The sequence below is a fragment of the Elgaria multicarinata genome, chromosome 2 (assembly GCF_023053635.1).
Source record: "Elgaria multicarinata webbii isolate HBS135686 ecotype San Diego chromosome 2, rElgMul1.1.pri, whole genome shotgun sequence".
In the NCBI taxonomy this organism is placed as follows: domain Eukaryota; kingdom Metazoa; phylum Chordata; class Lepidosauria; order Squamata; family Anguidae; genus Elgaria; species Elgaria multicarinata.
Genome location: NC_086172.1, coordinates 39,207,277 through 39,226,703, shown reverse-complemented (window position 1 = coordinate 39,226,703; position 19,427 = coordinate 39,207,277). Strand labels below are relative to the sequence as shown.

The 19,427-nt window shown below is 41.7% G+C and overlaps 1 protein-coding gene across 1 annotated transcript in view; it reads left to right on the top strand.

The window, feature by feature from the left end:
• The first annotated feature begins 12,375 nt into the window (after window positions 1-12,375).
• OSBPL6 (oxysterol binding protein like 6) overlaps window positions 12,376-19,427 on the top strand; it is a 104,992-nt gene continuing 97,940 nt past the window's right edge. Inside the window, exon 1 of the mRNA XM_063116319.1 lies at window positions 12,376-12,436. The gene's annotated coding sequence lies outside the window, so the exon portion shown is untranslated. The remainder of the gene's footprint in view (window positions 12,437-19,427) is intronic.

Below are 19,427 nucleotides of genomic sequence, written 5' to 3'. Positions count from 1 at the left end.
GAAAACAGAGAAGACCAACAAGACCATTCCCTATCTTATGCTCTCTTTATACAGAACAAAGAATACCAGCAGAACTGATGTTTATTCTGAAGACTTATGACAAGTTTTTCAGTGGGTGAAACCCACAAGCCCAATTTTGTAACTCTTTTTTTTATAATTGAACTTTAAATACAGCATTTACTGTATGAAAATGTTCCATAAGTCTGATTTATTCAAGCTAGCAAAAAGCATTCTGAAAAATACTACAGATGGGATATTGAATAAGAATAGAGATGATGTGGATTTTTTTATTTATCAGGTTCTTGACAGCTTTAACTAAAAAAAAGTGCTGAATGAAAAACATGTGGAACTTCCATTACCAAACAATCTTTCCTTTTTGCACAACAGTTGTATGCTTGTTGTAGGGGATTTATATATTTATATACAGTATTCTTTCTGTTACAGGAATGCCAATATGTCACTGTAATTGAAATGTTCTTTGTGTTCTTGTTGTAATCTCAAATGTGAGTTCAGTACCTGCATAGAGCTCTAGAAGGTTCCAGTAAAACATCTTGGCATGAAGACATACCCTCCGGTCATAGGCTCCAAGGGAAATAGCTTAGCATTTTTCAGAACTTTTCCCTCTCTCCACTCTTTCAGCGAGACATTTTTGCTTTCTCCTTTCATTTTCCCCACAGCCTTCTTTTTCTTCTTTTGTTCTCTTCTCACTTTCACTTCTGTCTATAGGTTTATCTTTTGGCTCTTTTTGGATTTACACAGAGCCTGTGATGCACCAGGCACTGTTTAACAGGTGTTCTGATTGTGGTAACAAGTTTTCTCCATTGGACATCCACAGTTGTTGTTTGTTCTGAGTCATAGATACTTGCTGCAATGTCAGTTGTTTACCAAAGAAGTGCATTGCAACGTGTCAGTCTGCCAAGCGGTAACACAGGGAGCAGACACTGTTAGCAGCTGATGCAGAGGTCCAGACCCTCTTGAATCTGACCACGTGTCTGTTTTAATTCCCTCTGTCCCACAACTAGCCCCTGAAACCAGGTTCAGGAGCCATGGCAATACCTCTGGCCATGTAAGAAACCCACCTGTTGGCTCCGATGTTAGGGTTTATACTGGAACAATGGGAGCATCGGCTTTGAATCTGAAGCAAGGCTCTGATGTTGGTCACCACACCTTTTCTTACAAGTTTAAAGAGTTGGGAGCCTAACAACAAAGACGGAGGAATAAAGGAGACAAGGCAAGGTCTTGTGCAAGACATGCCATATGCCATTCCTGCCTCCGTAGGCAAGAGACAAGATGAACCGCCCACAGAGCTTCGGCTATTGGGCGGTATAAAAATGAAATAAATAAATGTAGCAATTGACCTTCCAAGATATAGGGGTTGGGCAGAAAGTGGCTCCCACTCAACTTGTTCCAGGCACCCTAAACTTCACCTCTTCCCATCTGAGCCTCAAGTAGCTTTTCTTTGTCTTGGAACTTTGGTGGTCCTCACTAAAAAGACTCAACTGACATCTAGATTATTGGCTTAACATCCAAAGGGAAGATCTGGGACCACTTACTGTATTCCGATTGGCCTCTATTGAGGGACTAACTCCTACATTCTCCAGTGCGATCACTCCCCTCGTGGCTCTGAGTGTTTCTCGCCTTGCTCCCAAAGATCCTCTTCAGTTTTTTTTTAGTGTCACTTACTGAAGCAGTTGCAAGAAGAAAGATTTGTTGTAGAACACAAAGATTCTGAAGGCATTTATTGGCTGGGGATATTTGGTGACTTCTTGCCAGGCATGTTACCTCCCCTCTTGCCAAGGGGAGTTGTCCTGACCCGCCTGGGGAGGGCAGAGCCTGGCACAAGTGCCACTGAGCATATAGAGAGTATGTTCCTCTTGTAACTCTGAATTCACTGACTTTTCCTCCGAGGAGTTTGGTTATCCCTTCACCATCCCCTCCCTGGAAAGCATGGTGGGTACATCCTGGAGCAGCCCCCAGAACACCTAAGCAGATGCCAGCACATGTTCATCTAAGGATGTGGAGAGTGTGTCCTCCCCACTTATTCCAGGACAATGGGTTTTCCTCCCTGCCCTCAATGAATGCTTCCATCAGCGGGCTGTGGAAAAGAGGACTCAACGTGCAAGATTCAGGAGGTAGGCTTCCCTGGTGAAGGTGATGGGGGGACCTCTCTTTTGTTCCATGGTCCTGTGTTTATGTGTGTGAGAGAGAGCTGGCTGCTTCCCAAGACTCAGAGGTGTATGTTTACAGGAGGCTCCTCCAGCCCCAGTGATGGTTTTATTCCTGATTGGCACTGTTGGATCCACCTCAGCTCTTATGTACTAATTATGATACTGCACTTGAGTTACATCTTAATTATAGAATGTACAAACAAATGACAAAAATGACAACTAGAAACAATTGGAGGTCCGTGTTTTTGTGTGTGGTGGAATCACCCTTCCCCAATTTGGTGCCCTTCAGATGTTTTGGACTATAACTCCCAGCATTCCTGACCACTGTCAGTGCTGATGGGCTGATGGGCATTGTAGTCCAAAATATTAGAGGGCACCAGGCTGCATTAAATCTCAAAGTTAAGGTGCAACGAGAACACTTTAACACATCCAGTTAAGTACATTTTGTGTTTGATTATTCTGTATTTGATTATTCTGTATTTTTTGCATTTGATTATTTTCTAGATGCTTTTGGATGATACTGATTATCTAGACCCTTTTCATTCAGGCTTTCGGCAGAATGTGGGACTGAAATTGCTTTGGTTGCCTTGGTGTATGACTGGGGAGTAGCCCTATTAGTTCTCCTCATCCTCAGCAGCTTTTTACTCCAATGACTGTGGTATCCTTCTAGACTGCCTGGTGGGCCTGGGCCTTGGAGACACTTTATTACAGTGGTTCCAGTCCTTCCTGCCAGGTCATGTACAGAAGTTGGTGTTTGGGGGATTACTGTTTGGCACTGTGGCCGTGGGTCTATGGCATCCTGCCCCCTATGTTGTCGAACACTGCTGGGAAGGTCATCCAAAGTTTTAGAAATATGCTGATGATACTCAGCATTATTGCCCTTTATTGCCTGACTCCAAGAAAGCAGTCAACAGCCTTGAATGTTGCCATGGCTGGATGAAGGTAAACAAGCTGAGATTAAATCCAGAAAAGACAGAGGTGCTGTTGGTCAGTAGAAAGCCTAACTCAAGGACTGAGGATCAACCTGTTATGGATGGAGTCGTGCTTCCTCGGAAGAATCAGGTCAGTAACTTGGGAGGGATCCTGGAACCTCCAGTGGCAGAAGTGGCAAGAACCACATTTGCACACCTGCATCTAGTGTGCCAACTGCAGCTGTTCCTGAGTCAGTCTGATATGTCAACAGGTATCCAAACCTGGCTTCCATCACGGTTAGACTATTGCAATGTACTCTTCATTGGGGTATCCCTGAAGTGCATCCGGAAGCTCCAATTGGTACAAAACGTGGCTGCTAACCTGTGCACAGTATCTTGATCACTGGAAGATTTGCACTGGTTACCTGTCATTTTGCAGACTCAATTCAAGGGGCCGAGCTACTTGAGGAACCGCTTATCTCAGTATGATGGGAGAGGCCCTTTTGAAAACAACCTCACTTGCAGAGGCCAGGTTTTCGGCACATTGCGGAGGCCTTTCTCCTGTGTTGCTCCCAAGCTCTGGAATGCACTCTTGCCAGAGCTACAACTACGCCACACTCTGCAGTTAGGAAAGGGGTAAGACACATGTTCTTAATTTGGCTTTTTAAAATTGTTATATTTTTAAAGATGTATTTTTAAGGTTTTACTAGATCTGTGATTTTTGTTTCTGTTTGCAAACCACCTTGATTGTTTCCCCCACCACCATTAGAAAGGCACTATATCAATGTTTCAAATAAATATTAATTTTAGTAGTAGGTTAATGTGACTCTCATACTGAAATGTTTTTGCCAAAGTGGCTCCCACTTGAAAAAATAACGAAGGTCACTCATTTAGGCATTGCATTGCCATTCAGTATCTAGTATCAATAATTGTGACATCGTAGTTTTCCTTTCCTACTTTGGCAGTAGTCCAGACTTCTTTAATGCTGGTCATCTCAGTCCTGCTAGCTCCGATCATGTCCCCTCCAGTTCTGTAAAGTTTAGATGCTTGTCACTTTGCTGGTGCAAAATCCCTCTGTTTGAATTCAGCTGGATTCCTCCTCACAACTGCAGCCCTGTATGACACAGGCCACAATATTCAGTAGCTTCTGCAGCATGCTGGATAGAAGCTACTGGAGGCTGGTTCAGGGGCTGCAGGAAGGAGGAAGAGGAGAAGGAAAAGATCTGTTGTGTAAGTTGCCCTCTGGATATTAGCCCTGATTTCTCACGTGTTGATTCCCACATGAATAAGTGGACCAGCTCCATTAAAAAGCACTGTATTTGAGGGGACATAGACAATTTCCTTAAATGTTGATCTAGGATGGTTCATTTGCACATGCAATTCCCCACTTGATTCTTTCGTCATTAAAAGATGAATGCATGTAGCAGCTGGTATTTTGAAATGGATGGTGCGTTTTATATGTTGCAGCTTTTAAAAGATGCTTTGCTTCTCAGGAAAGACAGGAGGAACTATACTTTTTGTAAAATCGAAAAATAAAACAATTTTGTAGGAGAGGAGTACAACCATGAAAACTCCATCCAGCAGAGGTCGCTGGTGCCCAGGCTATTAATGTATCATACGTATTCAATATAAACACTTAAAATTGTATTTTGAGCATCCACACTTCTTGTATGTAATGAATGCAATGTTTTGTTCGTTTTTTATTAAAGTCATCTTCAGTGAAGAGGAACATGTTTGTTGCCAACATAGCAATAATAATAAAAGGAGCAAATGTTTGATGCCGCCTAGGGTGTTCTGTATATAGGCTGGGTATAAATTGAATTGAATAAAATTAATGAAATAAAAATAAATATTACAGTGTGTATGATTAATTTGCTTACTTGTCTGTCTTCCCTTCATTTTCCAAATTTTATCCAGAAATGGGTCACTCTAACTTTCCATAAATAGAGAAATGCTAATTTTAAATTGCTTCTCAGCACTCTCCAATTAGTGGAGGAAGGTTATGCAATTTCTGACTAATAAGTTAAGGCTGCAGTGATGAAGAATGAACAACAGATAAAGTGGCCAAGTAGCTCAAAGATGGGTGGTGATGACTGCCCAACTAAAATATAGAAGAGAAAGGGGTGGGAGATCAAAGTAAAAAAAGCATGCCATATATATCATACGTAAATTTTAAAAATAGGATAGTGGGGTTATTTTCCCTTGACATAATTACATGTATCAGGAAATATCCAAACCCACAAGGGGCTGTAGTGCACACAGAAACCTTATTCATTTTAGTCATGTTAAGAATGACAAAACAGCTAGCAATCTAATTCCCAGCTACCATTTATACTGTATAGGAGGTGTACGTTGGACCAATTTACAGATAAAACAAGGGCGTCTTTACATTACTGGGAAAGCAGTTCATTTATCCTGGTCATTTGTGCTTCCTGCTTTTGGGTATGATTGTTCGGGGCTGCATTAAGCAGACCACGTGGTTTGAATTGAATACTTCCCCTCTAAGCATGGTCCGTTCACTTGCATTGAGACAGTGCCATCTAGTGGCAGAAGATCCCGCTTTCCCCCAGATATTACCACTTTAAAAGTGGTTCTTTTAATGGAGGAATTTCCAACTGTTGCCATGGGAGATATCCTGGTCATTCACAATATCGTGTAAAAGACCCACAAACTTTCATGAGTGGCCAATCATGAGTGTGCAATAAATTGCTTATTTAGAGGAGCTCTGAAAAACAAGTGTTGTGCTGCTGTTGGAGGGGAGGGAATACGAACAATTGAGTGTGTGTGCATGTAGGTATACACATACATGTGTGTGTGTGTGCGCAAGTTTTTTTACAGTGGCATGGAAGTCACAAATACTCAAACATGAACTGACAATGAAGTGTGTGATGAATGGTATCAAATAGTTCCCAATTGCTATAAGAAAAATACATCTCAGGATAGGCAATTCTCTCCTAATTAGAAGATACAAAATTTAGCAGTGTGGAGTGCCCCCCCTCCAACCCCAAAGACTTTATTATGTAGTCACTGAGCATGCTCAGTCCTCATTGTATTTTATAGGGAAGGTTGCCTCAGGGATTTTTTTACCCCTAGTTTTTATTTTTTGCAAACATTATTTCCTTCTTGTTTTGCAATGACCCCATTTTGGCTATAATCCTGTCCGTATGCACTAACTGAGTTTGCTGTTAGAAGGAGTGATGGAGCACTCAACCACTGAGTGTGGGTTAACGTGCTGTATGAACAGCCCCAAAGAATTCCTCTATCAATGTGACACAGTAAGTTTCCAATTCTTCTCAAAGTTTCTCCAAAATTTCCAAAAATCTATATAATCAAGTTTTTATTGTTTATAGCCAATGGCCATCACAATACAAACATAAAGCGCATAAGTATAAAGCAGAAAAACATTTGATACAATAAAGCAAGAATACAATACGATGATCAGGATTTAAAACATTCCTTCTGTTTAACCCCCTTAGGATTTGGCAGTGGTATGGTTTAGAAAGGCTGTTCTTATTTTTCTTGCAGCTAGCACAAATAAAGTTATCCTATAGCTGATGAATTTGTCCACATCAGCCAACAGCCATCTAATTTCAAAGTTGTCTGATTGGCCTTCTAAGGTGGTCTGGAAAGGGAGAATAAATTTAGCCCTGGGCGAATTATGTAATGGACAGTATAGGATATAATGTACAAGATCTATACTATATTAAGACTTCAGGACTCTTGAAAGCTATACTCATTTTAAGAGTTAACATCTGCAGCTGAGCTTCATGCTTTGAAGAGATCTTTTTTTCAGGGACTGATTATTTCTTGTCAGATGCTAAGGTTAAAGAAGATTGGTCGTGCCTTATGAAGCAATTTGGACCATCCTCCAAGGGCTTTAGAATGTTTTATATTTTAGCTGTAATTTCACATTCTAAGAAGCCATACATATTTTTTAAAGGTGGGGCGGAATCCGATCCCTCCAATTTACTGTGTCCACTTATATCTTGTGCTGCAAATACCATTAGCTTTTTCCCCCTCTGGGAATCACCAATCACTTGCAACATGTCTTTCTTTTTAGAGGCTCTTGACTCATTCATGATCAGTCACCAGATGATTATCATGAAGAACAGACCCAAGGTTGCTATCGTGCTATTGAATAGGGTTCAAGTTCTGTCTGGATAAGAAGAAAACTGTGTGTTTTATCACTAGCTCTAAACACCAGCATTCGAATTCTTAATGTCTTGTAGAGTCCTTAAGGACCAGGAGATTGGCAGTTAGTCAACCCTCTTTCTTCTGACTAGGATTCATGTGAGATCAGACTGTTTCCCATTCTATTTAAACTGTCATGTCAAAAATGTTCCCTCTCTTTCCTCAGAAAAAGAATTGAATGTTTTGAGGTAATTTGAGCAATGCAGGCTCTTTGCAGATGTTTGAGTCTGAATTGTAATGAAAGGCCTTCAGCCATTGGGATGATGTGACTGAGGGGCTGCCAATGATCAGTGATTGTGGAATAACAATTCCTGTACACTCTCATCCCCTGACTCCTCCCATGACTGCATAAATAAACCAATCAGGGTCCACACACCCCTGGCAAAACCAGGGAGTCTAGGCCTGCCTTCTTTTTATCCAAGGTTGTTGCAAACTACTCCAGGATAATCTCCAGAGGATGGAGTTCAACACAGTTACACAGAAAACATCTCAAGACAGCCAGCAGTGGGGCGTGACTTAACCTGGAATGCTTTCTTTCTGCAGAGAGGAGGTCATACTCCCAGGAGAGTGTCTCTTTGTTAAGAATCTCTTAATCTTTATTTATTGCTTGGTATTTGTTTAAGGTTTACTAGAGTGACCAGATAAAAAAGAGGGCAGGGCTCCTGCAGCTTTAACTGTTGTGATTTCAGCAGGTGCTGCATGCCTACAAATCACACTTGCTGGAATTCCCTTTTCAATATATCTAATCTATCCTGTTGCAGGTATGCATTTGTGAGTCCTCAGTCCTTTGCCCTCTATAGCTCTCTCATCTGTCTAATGAAGATTTCCTTGCATATTATTGATGATAAATGTATCTTGAATAATAACAGTTGTATAGGACCTACCTATGTATTTATGTATGACCTTCTTTAGTTCTGTGGCTACTAACAGTGCAATCCTATACGTATTTACTTGGAAGTAGTTCCCATTAAGTTCAGTGGGGCTTACGCTAAGGTAAGTGGGTATAGGGTTGCAACCTGAATTATTTAGAATAACTTCTAATGGGGTTGGTGTCCTATATTTGCAGCAAATGATGGGGAAACAGTGCATTGACCTTTGTCACACCTATATTTTAAAATTGTGTTACTATGTATTTTACACTTCTTGTATATTGTTTTCACCTGCCATTCTCTGTTATATTAATGACGGCTATTGAAGCTGTTGCTAGAATTAACCTATCTTGTTCCTTTAACCCTACAAATATAATGTTTTTTACTGGCTTGTTGGATCAGTGGCATACAAATCATGTAGTATAAGATCTTTTTTACTTTGCCATTAAATAGCCCACGCTTTCAGAGGTAGCTTAGAGTCAAGGCATTATCTAATTGCTGCATTCTAAAATTAGCCAATAATTCTTGAAGCCTAAATGTTATTGCTTACATAACTCCAATATACATGGGTCAAGGGAATTAATAAATGCAGAGTTTAAAGTATAAGGCATGCAAAGAGAAACAGACTAAGAGTTGTGTATGGATCAACAGGATTGGTTTAACTTCATATTGGCTGGCTGGAAGGTGATTCTATCCACATCTTTAGTGGAGAGGGGCAGGGGAAGAAGTCATAGAAAGATAAAGGATTTCTGCATAGGATACTGTCAGGAAACTAGTGGAGGTAGGACTTTTTCTGTTCCTGCTACTATTTATGGGATATCTGCATAGTGATTTTGAATGGGGTCAGATGTGTGGCATTCCTTCCCATTTCCATCAGAAGTGTAGACTGGAGTGAACTACAGAACCAGGACAGATCAACCAGTTTGCAAAGCATGACCTGAGAGACTAAAGTGATCTCTTTCTCCTTCTCTCTCCCCCCCCCTTTTTAAAGGTCATTTACTTCCAGTTTTGCATGACTATGCTAAACCAATAGTACAAGAGGTTACCAGGCAGACAAACCCCTGTTGGAGTGCAACTCCCATCAGCCCTACCCAGCATAGCCAAAGATGAGGGATAATGGGAGTTGCAATCAAGCAACATCTGGAGGGCCAGATGTTTCTCATGCCTGCCTTCGGGTTTAGAGCAGCCGTGCCCAACTTGGTGTCCTCCTGAAGTGTTGGAGAACAATTCCCATTATCCACAGCCAAAATGTCCATTGATCATGCTGGCTGGAGATGATGGGAGTTGTACTCCAACACGTTAGGACAGCATCAAGTTGGGGATGGCTAGTTTAGAGCATGACAGTACTAGTTGTTCCTCCTCGGATATGTCCCAAGACATGCTAGAATCTGTTCGTTCGCAACATTGTACTATAAAATCTCATTCTCAAGTGTGGCAATGTTCAAAACTCCACCATTCAGGGCTTACTGGCAACAGAGCTTACTATCCAGCAGAGTTGGAGGGCATTCTTCATTATTAAGTCCATGTGTGATACACCAGCTGGAATACAGAATGAGAAAATATTACATAGATACAGATGGCAGACAAAATGGTTAGATGACTCTATTTTTCTTTCCCCCTATAACGTGTGGCATGGATGACTTGTTTGAGTCACCTGGCGTTCTATCAAAAATACGGTGTTGTACAGCCTTCTGCATGATGCACATCTTGGTCCTTCCTGCTCTCTAGCCAGTTATACAGCAAGCAAAATATTGCACTATGAAAGTGGTATGAAAGGCGTATATAAGAGGAAGGAGCCACACTACTGCTTTATAGCGGTATTGAAGTGCACTGACAACTGTTGGGGCCCATTGACACATACCATATACCGCTTCCATACCGCTTTTATAGTGCTATATCCTACTTGGTGTGGCTCGTGCCTCTTATATGCCGCTTTCATACTGCTTTCATAACCTGTTTGGTGTAGATCTGGCCTATATATCTTCGTGATAGGGATGGTCTGTTACTGGCAGCATTGTAGGTGCAAGGTGCTCCTGTAATGTAGCAACTTTGGACTAGTTGATTTACTCCTGTTCTATAACTCTAGGGCAGGGCTGAGCAACACACAGCCGGGGAACCACAGAAACACCCTTCCCCTGGCCTCAAGTGCAGCTCCCACTGCACACCCACCCACCCATATCATCAAAATTTGGTGATGGCAGCAGAAATAATCAGCACTTTGTGGCTGAAATCTGGCGGCAAGCCACTACAGGCTCAAAAGTGCCAGATTTAGCTTGCTTTTAAGCTAAATATGGCCCTTTGAGTCTAAATATGATTTCCCCACCCACACCCTGCATTGTTTCAACGGAGCAGCATGGAAGGAGTGATCATGAGGAATAACCTCTTTCCCCTGCAGCTTGGCTATATTCCAGTAAGCAGCGCACTAAGGAGGCAGGAACTCACATGGAAGGGGATGCTTAAGGCTCATCTTCCCTGTACCCCTTTCCTTCCTGCTGCCATAGGTGTGCGCAGCCCATTTCATTAGGGTGTGCACCCAGGTAATTAAAAAACATTTTTTTTAAAGGCCAACATTTATTGAATACTCAATCATAATTTTTTTTATTCATTTATTTATTAAAGAGTGTAAATTCTGATGCTCTACTCAGTGTTCAGCTTGCCTGACTGTTGGGGGGGATTGCAGATGGCGGGGGGGGGAGGGAATGAGTTGCTCCTCAAGCCCCTGCATTGGTGGGACTTTGTGGAGACACTGGCCGGAGGAGGGCCTTACAAGGTGATAGTAGCCTTCGGGGCGTTGGGGGGGGGCTCCTTTCTTCTTTGAAGTGTGGCTTGTGGCAGAGTGATTCCTTTTTGGTCCTGCTGCCTGGAGCAATGACATGCTGTAAGGGGCGGTGGCATTGGAGCAGCTGGAGGGCAGCCGGAGGATTGTTCCCACCGCATCTAGATCCCCCTCTGGATCCCTATAGAATGTCCCCCTCAATTCGCCACTTATTTTTTGAGACATTAGGGTGTGCCTGGACACCCCTGACACACCCCTTGTGCACACTTTGGCATCCTGCTCAGCTGTTTTGTCTCCCCGCCCCTCAGCAATAGTTGCTTGCTGGAAAACATAGAGCCGATGAAGAATTAGAAGCACCAAGTTATTTTTACTCCTTGTTGGACTTAACATATTGTATGGACTTTTGACTTATATAGTATTTGATTTCTAAAGTGTGAGGTGTTGGAGTTTAAATTTGGTTACTAGTGACACTCTTTAATATGCAAGTCCTTCCTAATCCTGTGGGGTTCTCTGGTTGTTAAATGGCAAAGGAAATACATACTGCATATGCTCAGAAGCGTATTTGTGGAATGGGAAAACACAAGTAGCGCATGTTTGGGCACTAAGTTAGTCAAAGGGGACTGGTCTAACGCCACCATCTTCAGTAGTCAAACACGAAGCTAACCTGTGACAGGGTCTTCTATATTGTGGCACCTAAACTTTGCAATGCCGTCTTGCCACATTCTCCCAGCCTCATCTTCAGAAATGAAGATTTCTGAATTTTCTGGTTTTATGAAATCCTACTCTATGTTGATGACGATCTTAGATTTTTACATACAAATATATGAATATACTGTTGGGGAAGGAATTCTTCTAATCCCCTCCATGGCTGAGCTGGGGTGGGACGGGACAAAAAGCGGGCATCCCTCCAGCTCGAAGGCAGTAAATGAAGGGGAATCTCTACTCCGCTGGCCTTTCAGTAGGACGCAATAAACGCAGAGAGCCGTCTGCTGGCATTTCTTGGCGCGTGCGGCATCTCTTTGACTGGATAAGGCAGAGGAAGGGCCTGGAGCGGGCGGTGAGCACCTGGGTTGCCGGCTCCGGCCCCTGCCTCGTCTTTCGCTTGGGCTCAGGGGGAGGATGACTTGGCACTGAATCCCGATCCGGCTCACTCGGCGCTTCCGGGTCTTGGCAAAGCCCAGTCTGCCTTCTTTCCGTGCAGGGAGGGAGGAGCGCCCGGGAGCCGGCGAGGGAGGGTGAGAGCGCACAGCCGCGGACGGAGGAGGGAGAGGAAGGACCCCTCACGCCGCCAGCAGCAGCAGCAGCAGCAGCAGCAGCGGGAGCATCCTCCTCGAGTGCCCTTCGGCCAGTTCTCGCCTGCGCTGGAAGAGGAGGAGGACGGAGAGCCGACGACGCCACCACCACCACCACCAGTCCCCCCCCCCCTCTCCCTTCCAGAGGTGGAGGCGCTCTCCATGCGCCTCCGTCCATCTCCAGCGCCCGCATCCTGCTGCTGCAGCGCCCCGAGCTCGCCCAGCCCAGGTAGGTTCCCTCCTCCTCTGTCTTCCCTGGGCTTTGCGCGGGAAGCGCCCGGGCCAGCGGAGAGGTCTGAGGTGATTGCACAGACTCAGGGGCAGGTGGGGGAAGAGGACGGGGCCCGCTGTGCGACTCGGAGGGCGATGCCGCCGCCGCCGCCGCCGCTGCTCCACTCCCACCCGCAGGTCTAGCCTCTGTCAGAGCGGCTGCAGCTGGAGAGGGAATAAGTGATGCATGCAACAGAAGCGTCATGTCGCCGCAGAGCGGTAAGGAGCGCCTGAGAGCTTGGCATCGCGTGCTCCCAGGCATGCGTTTGCACAAGCCACAATGGCTGCGTGCGCTGGGACTGGGACCAAACTGCACCCGGGCCGGGCAGGGAGATGCATCTGCCCGGCACCAAGTGGGATAAGGCCAGGGAGAGTTATGCTCGCGCAGGCCCGTGCCTGCATCCACCAGCTCCGGTTTGGTCTGACAGACAGACGGAGCGTGAGGGGCAAGTCTGCATCGGTGGGCACGCTCCAGTGACTTGGGGAATGTGTGTGTGTATATATTATATTATATTATATTATATTATATTATATTATATATTACATTATATGCCAACGCACAGGAAGAGGCATGCTTGCAATTTCCCCTTCTCATATTGCACAAGCATACATGCCAATTGGGACAAGTCTACATCTTCAAACTAGGAGGAGGCGGCACTCTTAAGGTTCTCATTGTATTTATTCTAGAGGGGAGCTCTTCCTTAAAGTAAAAAAAACAAAACCAGGTTATGCCTGTGTTTCTTAACTTGCACACAGATGGATGATGATGCAAATGCAAAAAGGGACTTCTTAATTCTCTTCCGCCTCCGCCCCCCTCTCTTTTTGCTTTGCAGTCAAGATGTGTGTTTCCTGCATAGCGGGAACAGGCTCTCTGCATTAACTATGTCATCAGAAAGCTCGGCCTGGGAAGTGATACCTTCCTCATAAAAGGATAAAAGATGGTGCATGTGCATGCTTAAAACTTGTAATCTGATGCTGATAGTGGGCTTTGATAAACGTCCAGATGAAGCTTAAACACTCAGAAGTAGTATTATGGCATGATGTTATATAACTAACTCAATGGCAATGAAGTGAAATGCACTGAAACCGGCTTGGAAGCTCAACTTATTTATTTTTCCCTCATATGAGAAATTGGGACATTCTTCCTTCCCCAGAAGTATAATTTAAAAAATACGTATTTGTTTCATGAGTTGTTGTTGTGTGTTGGAGAAGATGATATGCAGTAAGTTTTGATGAAAAGTTGGCACTCTTAACTATCTTTCTTTCTTCTATTAGATTTCAGAAATGAGGCACTAATTTTTTATTTGCTAGAGATGGTGTGAGACGTTTATTATTATTTTAGATGATTAAAAAAACAATGCTTTGGCAGGCTTATTGCTGTCAGTGTGGTAATTTTAAATGCGTCCTTTCACTTAATTTCATATGACAGTCAAATTGGCATGATGCCACTTAACACTGTGGGGTTTCCTGTTGACTTATAACAATTCTGTTTTACCAATAGGAACTAGTAAATAAAGCAAGAATACCTCATTTGTACTTCTCATAGTGAAACAGATTTCCAAGGTCGTACAGCAAACTGCAGTGTAACTTGAATTCAAACTATCTGTCATCTGTAGGGAAATGTGTCTGAAACTCTTCAGAAGGGGTTATGCTCACAGTCCCATTTCAATGGGCTCTGAAAATAATTACATATTTTCTGAAATACTGACACTGAGTTAAAGGTGCAAGAAACTGTTTAATTTGCCCACCACTAAAATCTACAGTAGCAGAGTCCTGAATGACACTAGTATCTCATTACATGATTGTTGTTCCTTATATTATTAACTATCAGCTTAAAGACCAAGTATTTTCCTCAGAACATGGTCCATCTGTAGCAACTATCATTTGCTCATATAGCCATACCCACCCTAATTTGACTGTAGTTTTGTCTACATGACCTTGACTTTCAGGAATGGTAAGGGAACAGAAGAGATAAATAAGATGTTGCCTGGAGTCTGTTTTATTTCAGGATAAATTTATTTCAGGATAAATGTAGGCAGAAAACCTAAATGCTCATCATTATATTGCATTGGAATCCCAACCCGTCTTGTCTGGAAGTATTCCATTAATTTCAATGGAAGTTAGAGCTCATAGAAAAGCCGCTATATATTAGTCCTGTTGCAGGGGTTACTAATGAAAATGTCATTGTCATAAGCATGTCCAATCTCCATCCTTCTGTAACATTTAAATGCTCCTGTTGTATGACTCTTTTCCATCGTGGACCAGATGTCTCCTGCCCCGGCCTACATCAATGGCAGTAGGTGGTGGGGAGGGAGGTGCTCACTATGGGATGGAGCCAAGACATGTGGTAAGATCCAATTACTGTTATTACTGCAGGGAAGGTGAGAACTTGCCTTAGGGGTGCTGGTTCAGTGGTATCTCCTTTGGACTGAATATGTAAAATCTTCCCCTAACTTCTAAATAAATATGCTTAGTGGGTCAGACAGGTATACTAGCTTAAATACTAAATGTGCCATATTGATTGCATCTCTAAAATTCCTTCTGTGTATTCCCTTTTACATATATGGAAAACATTTGTGCATGTGCACAATTATTAAATTCGGTGTGTGTAAATGTGTTTACATTGTTCTAAGCTGGCCTGAGGGTTGTGAAACTGAAGGGCAGGGGTACATTTTCTAAACCCCCCTCAACCCCAAAACATGTAGCCTTAAAATTGCTGCTGCAGCACTAAAAATGCTATCAAGTTATGAAATTAGTGTGTCTTTCCAATATGCACACATGAGATATCCAGTTATGGTTACCATATCTGCATTACGTAGACACAATTGCATTTGAAGTTGCCTTCAGCTTAACGCTTTCTTAGCTCTTGCTCAATGAAGAATCATTTATTTTCCTTGACTTTTTACCTTTCAATGGTGAGAACTTTTGTTATGGAAAATGCTATCTTGTAAGCATGTAGCAACCTGAATAAAATGTGAATAATTGTGCAAAGTGTCATTGATGGAAAGTACTGAGTGATGTGGTAAATTAAAACACCTTTGTGTAGAAAACAATTAGAAAATCTAATGGGAATGAGAGCACATATTATCTGAATAATAGAAGTAATGTTGAGAAAATAAAATACTAATAGAAAGTAAATTATTCCAACAAGCATGAACTGGTTTTATCAGTCTAATATTTGCCATTTCAGAATTACATATATGCAGTTTCTAGTACACGAAACAAAATTGAAATGTGGAATAAGTTATGTACTGTGTATGCCAGTTCGTGAATCAGAAGGATAACACATTGCCCTGGTTTGCACGTAACTTCAGTTCCTGAATTGTTTAACCCAGGAATTGTTAGGGCTGAGTGGCAATGAGTGAAGATACTGCCTCTCATGCACTCATCGCTTCTGCTTTCAATCCTCAACCCAGGAATGCCCCATTCCTGAGTTGTTATTGTAATGTCCAAACCTGGAATTCTGGATTGTTTAGGGGTTAAACAACCTAGAGTTTCCCCAACAATCACCTATGGTTTGTTGTTGGGTTAAAGTCTGGGTTGTTTAACCTCTAAATAACCCACTATTCCAGGTTCAGATGGCATAATAACAACAACTTACCTGCCTCTCCGTTTGGATTGAGGCGTGGAACAACAATAAGTATAAATACATAAAATTGATTAAAAACATAGTACATATTATTAAAACATCCTAAAAACATCTTAAATGATAATCCAAGGTGTTCTTGGTTTGTTGATAGAAAATGGAAGCAATGAGAGCATGGGAAGCAGCACAGTGGTTCGCTCCCGCTCCACAACAATTCCTGAGTTAAACAAACCATGAATTGTCATATGTGAATTGCTGCTTTCGGTTCTGCTTTCTGAGCAGAGTTCAATTCACAGAATGGGACTTTCCTCCTTCCTTCTGCAGCCCCATATCCCTCCTCCCAAATCTGCTTCTTAGGGATGGGGTATCCCCAAGAATGGCATGGGATGTGGATAAAGATTTGGAGTAATAAGGGAGGATCACTGAAAATTAGGAAACCCTATGACAGCTGAAGTGTCTTCTGCTGATATAGTGCTACTTTTAGATCCAAGTCATTGTGATTCAAATTTCCTGTCAGCAGATAACCCTTCAGGCATTGATCCATCTGCTGCTGCAGTACCCCTACATGAATTCTGTGACTTCATGTGAGCTGCTGACAACGTCTGTTGGGTTTAGCCATCACTTTATGCAAACAGAGAGTATGTCAGTTAAGCTGAAATATGAATTACCCTCCTGCACTAGCTGCTTTGCTCCTCCATTCGTGTGAATGGGGAAACAAGCATGAAAGCTGCAATTAACCATAGCTTCCTGTTAACATCTGGACCCTGAAACTATGGTTAATGGCTTCCAAACTAGTCAAAACAGGAAGCCATAATTTAAAGTTGGGTCCCATATTCTGGCTTTTTAGAAGTCATTAACCATAGTTTCTGCTTTGGACCCAACTAGAAGGTATCGTTAACTGCAGCTTCCTAGTTTGTTTCTCTGCTTTTGCAAAGCCAGGAGCAAAGGGGCTGCATAAACAATGTGTGAAGTTTGTTCATATCTCGGCTTATTAAATTCAGATTTGATTATTCAAATGCAGCCACAGAATACATAACATTCTCATGTGGTTTTGGATTTTATGCAGGGGAAGAGTTGGTAGTGGATAAATTACGTTTTGGACACCTTGTCCACATTACCGAACTTCTCATTTGGGAAGCTCTGCTAGATTTCCATGGAAATTCAGGTACCCTCAAAATCCCTTTTGATATTCACCTGCATTTCTTATTCCACCCATCCCTTTCTTTCTCCTCCTAGAAAGGCTCACAAACTCTGCCCCTCCTTAGTTTGAGCAACCTTTGTGCGAATGAGCTTTTGTCTTACTTACCTCTTCGGATAGAGGGAAGGGGGGCAGGGAAAGGCCAAAATGAAACATAAATGCTAACTTTGGTGATACTTGAGAATGGTGAGGAGAGAATTGGCAAGATTCTCTGGCATGACTTTGCAATAGAACACAGAAGGCAAGGCTTAGCACACCTGAATTTACAGCTTGGAAAAGGTGTGCCATTCTGTTGAATAGAATAAACAGAATAATGAGGAAGTTACGAGCAAAACATTCATACAACAGTAAAGAGCAAGAAGTATTGACTGCAATCCATTTATGGATGTGGCCATAATATTATGACAATTATTAGTGTTTTGAAAGGCATTACTATTTGAGACAATTGCAAACTGTTGTGAGGATTTTATGATGTGTTCTGCTTATTAAGTGTTTGTTTAAAGACTGGCTGTGAAGTGTTTAAAAATCGCTCTGGGCTGCTTCATGGTGCAAGTGAAAACTTTTAATATCACATTGCAATAAAAGCTTTTCAGTATTAGAGTTTTAGCAATCCAGTTGGTTGCAGATGGATTGTTGGACGTTCCCTTTCTCCAGTGTTCTGTTTTTGTTTTTGTTTCAGAACAGTAACTTGCTAACTCTATAGGACAAATACAAAAGATAATATCGTAATCTTCTATTTGAAAATAAAGGCAAAATCTATTTACTTAATAGATTATAAAAATTGTGAGTACTAGATACACAACAAACATTTGAGACACTTTCATTCTCTTGTTTAAAAGAATTTTATTTTTTGTTAACTATAAATTCTGACCAGCTTACAATCAAAAAAGTAGCCTATGATTAAAATCTTAGTTAAACCACATAATAAATCAATCAGGACTAAATATGTGAAAGCTGTTTAGAGGAACAGAAAAAGGGTTGCCGGCGACACAAGAGAATTCAGAAGTTAGATGCCCTCTCTGGGGGCAGGAGGTTCCACAAACAGAGGCACCCCTGCAGAAAATGCCCTCTTCCTAGCTGCTATCCATCTTTCCTCTGATGGTCGGGCTCTTGTCTGGATACTATTAAAATTGCCTTAATATTAGAGTGTTAAGTAATTTAATTCATCTTGCCTCTTCGAAATCATATAAAACACGTATAAATTAGAGGTGAGGATGGTATGTATACCTCTGTCAGACTGCTGCTACAATTGCAATCAATATATCAAATCAGTACTTGGTTTATAGCATGCTGCATGTGGCAGCAGTGCATTGTGGCAGTCATAATGCAAAATTCATTATTGATTAAAAGTGAGCTGTTTTAAATACAGGATGATTGTCAGTGACATTTCATCACACTTCACTGGTGGAATCCAGAAAGAGGAGTGAACTCAAGTCTCAAGCCAATTTAAGCGATTTTAAAATTACCAAATTTATTGGATTGGCACTGAAGCTGCATACTCTACCAAATCATATTAGTGCTACTTTAAGCTGTTTGTGTATTTTATCATCATAATTTTCTAAAATTCAAAATTATACGTATATGGCTTTAGTGCACAGATCCTGAGTTAACCTTGATTAATACAATAATTGCTTTACTTCCCTTTAAACTAGTACATTAAAACAATCTGATCATATACTGAGACACATGAAACACACTGAGCATATCCATGATCTATGGGGTAGTACATTTAATCCTTCGTCTGTAACGACAAAATTCCTCCTGCTAAGAAATCAATGTAATTGGATAATAATTGAAATGTATGTATATATGACAGCTCTTCTGTAAGGATAGAAGTTTATAACATCTTTTGTTGGCTGCAGGGAGGATAAAAATCAATGGGTTTTTTTTAAAGAAAATAAAAAAATCGGATTTTTAAAATTTAAATCGGATTTTTAAAATTTAAATCGGATTTTTAAAATGAAATGCTTTTTGAGGAAAAATCTATCTAAAGATAGTTTTCATTTTAAGATACATTCTAGTCCAAAGGTTATTCATCATGAAATAAGGATTAGCTTTTAATTATGTAGCATGAGGCTATTTAATTTCTTTGGTAAAGGAATTCCATTAATCCATTCACAATGTCATGCTCTTCCAGAGGTTTCTGTAAGATTATTTTTCTTCTTC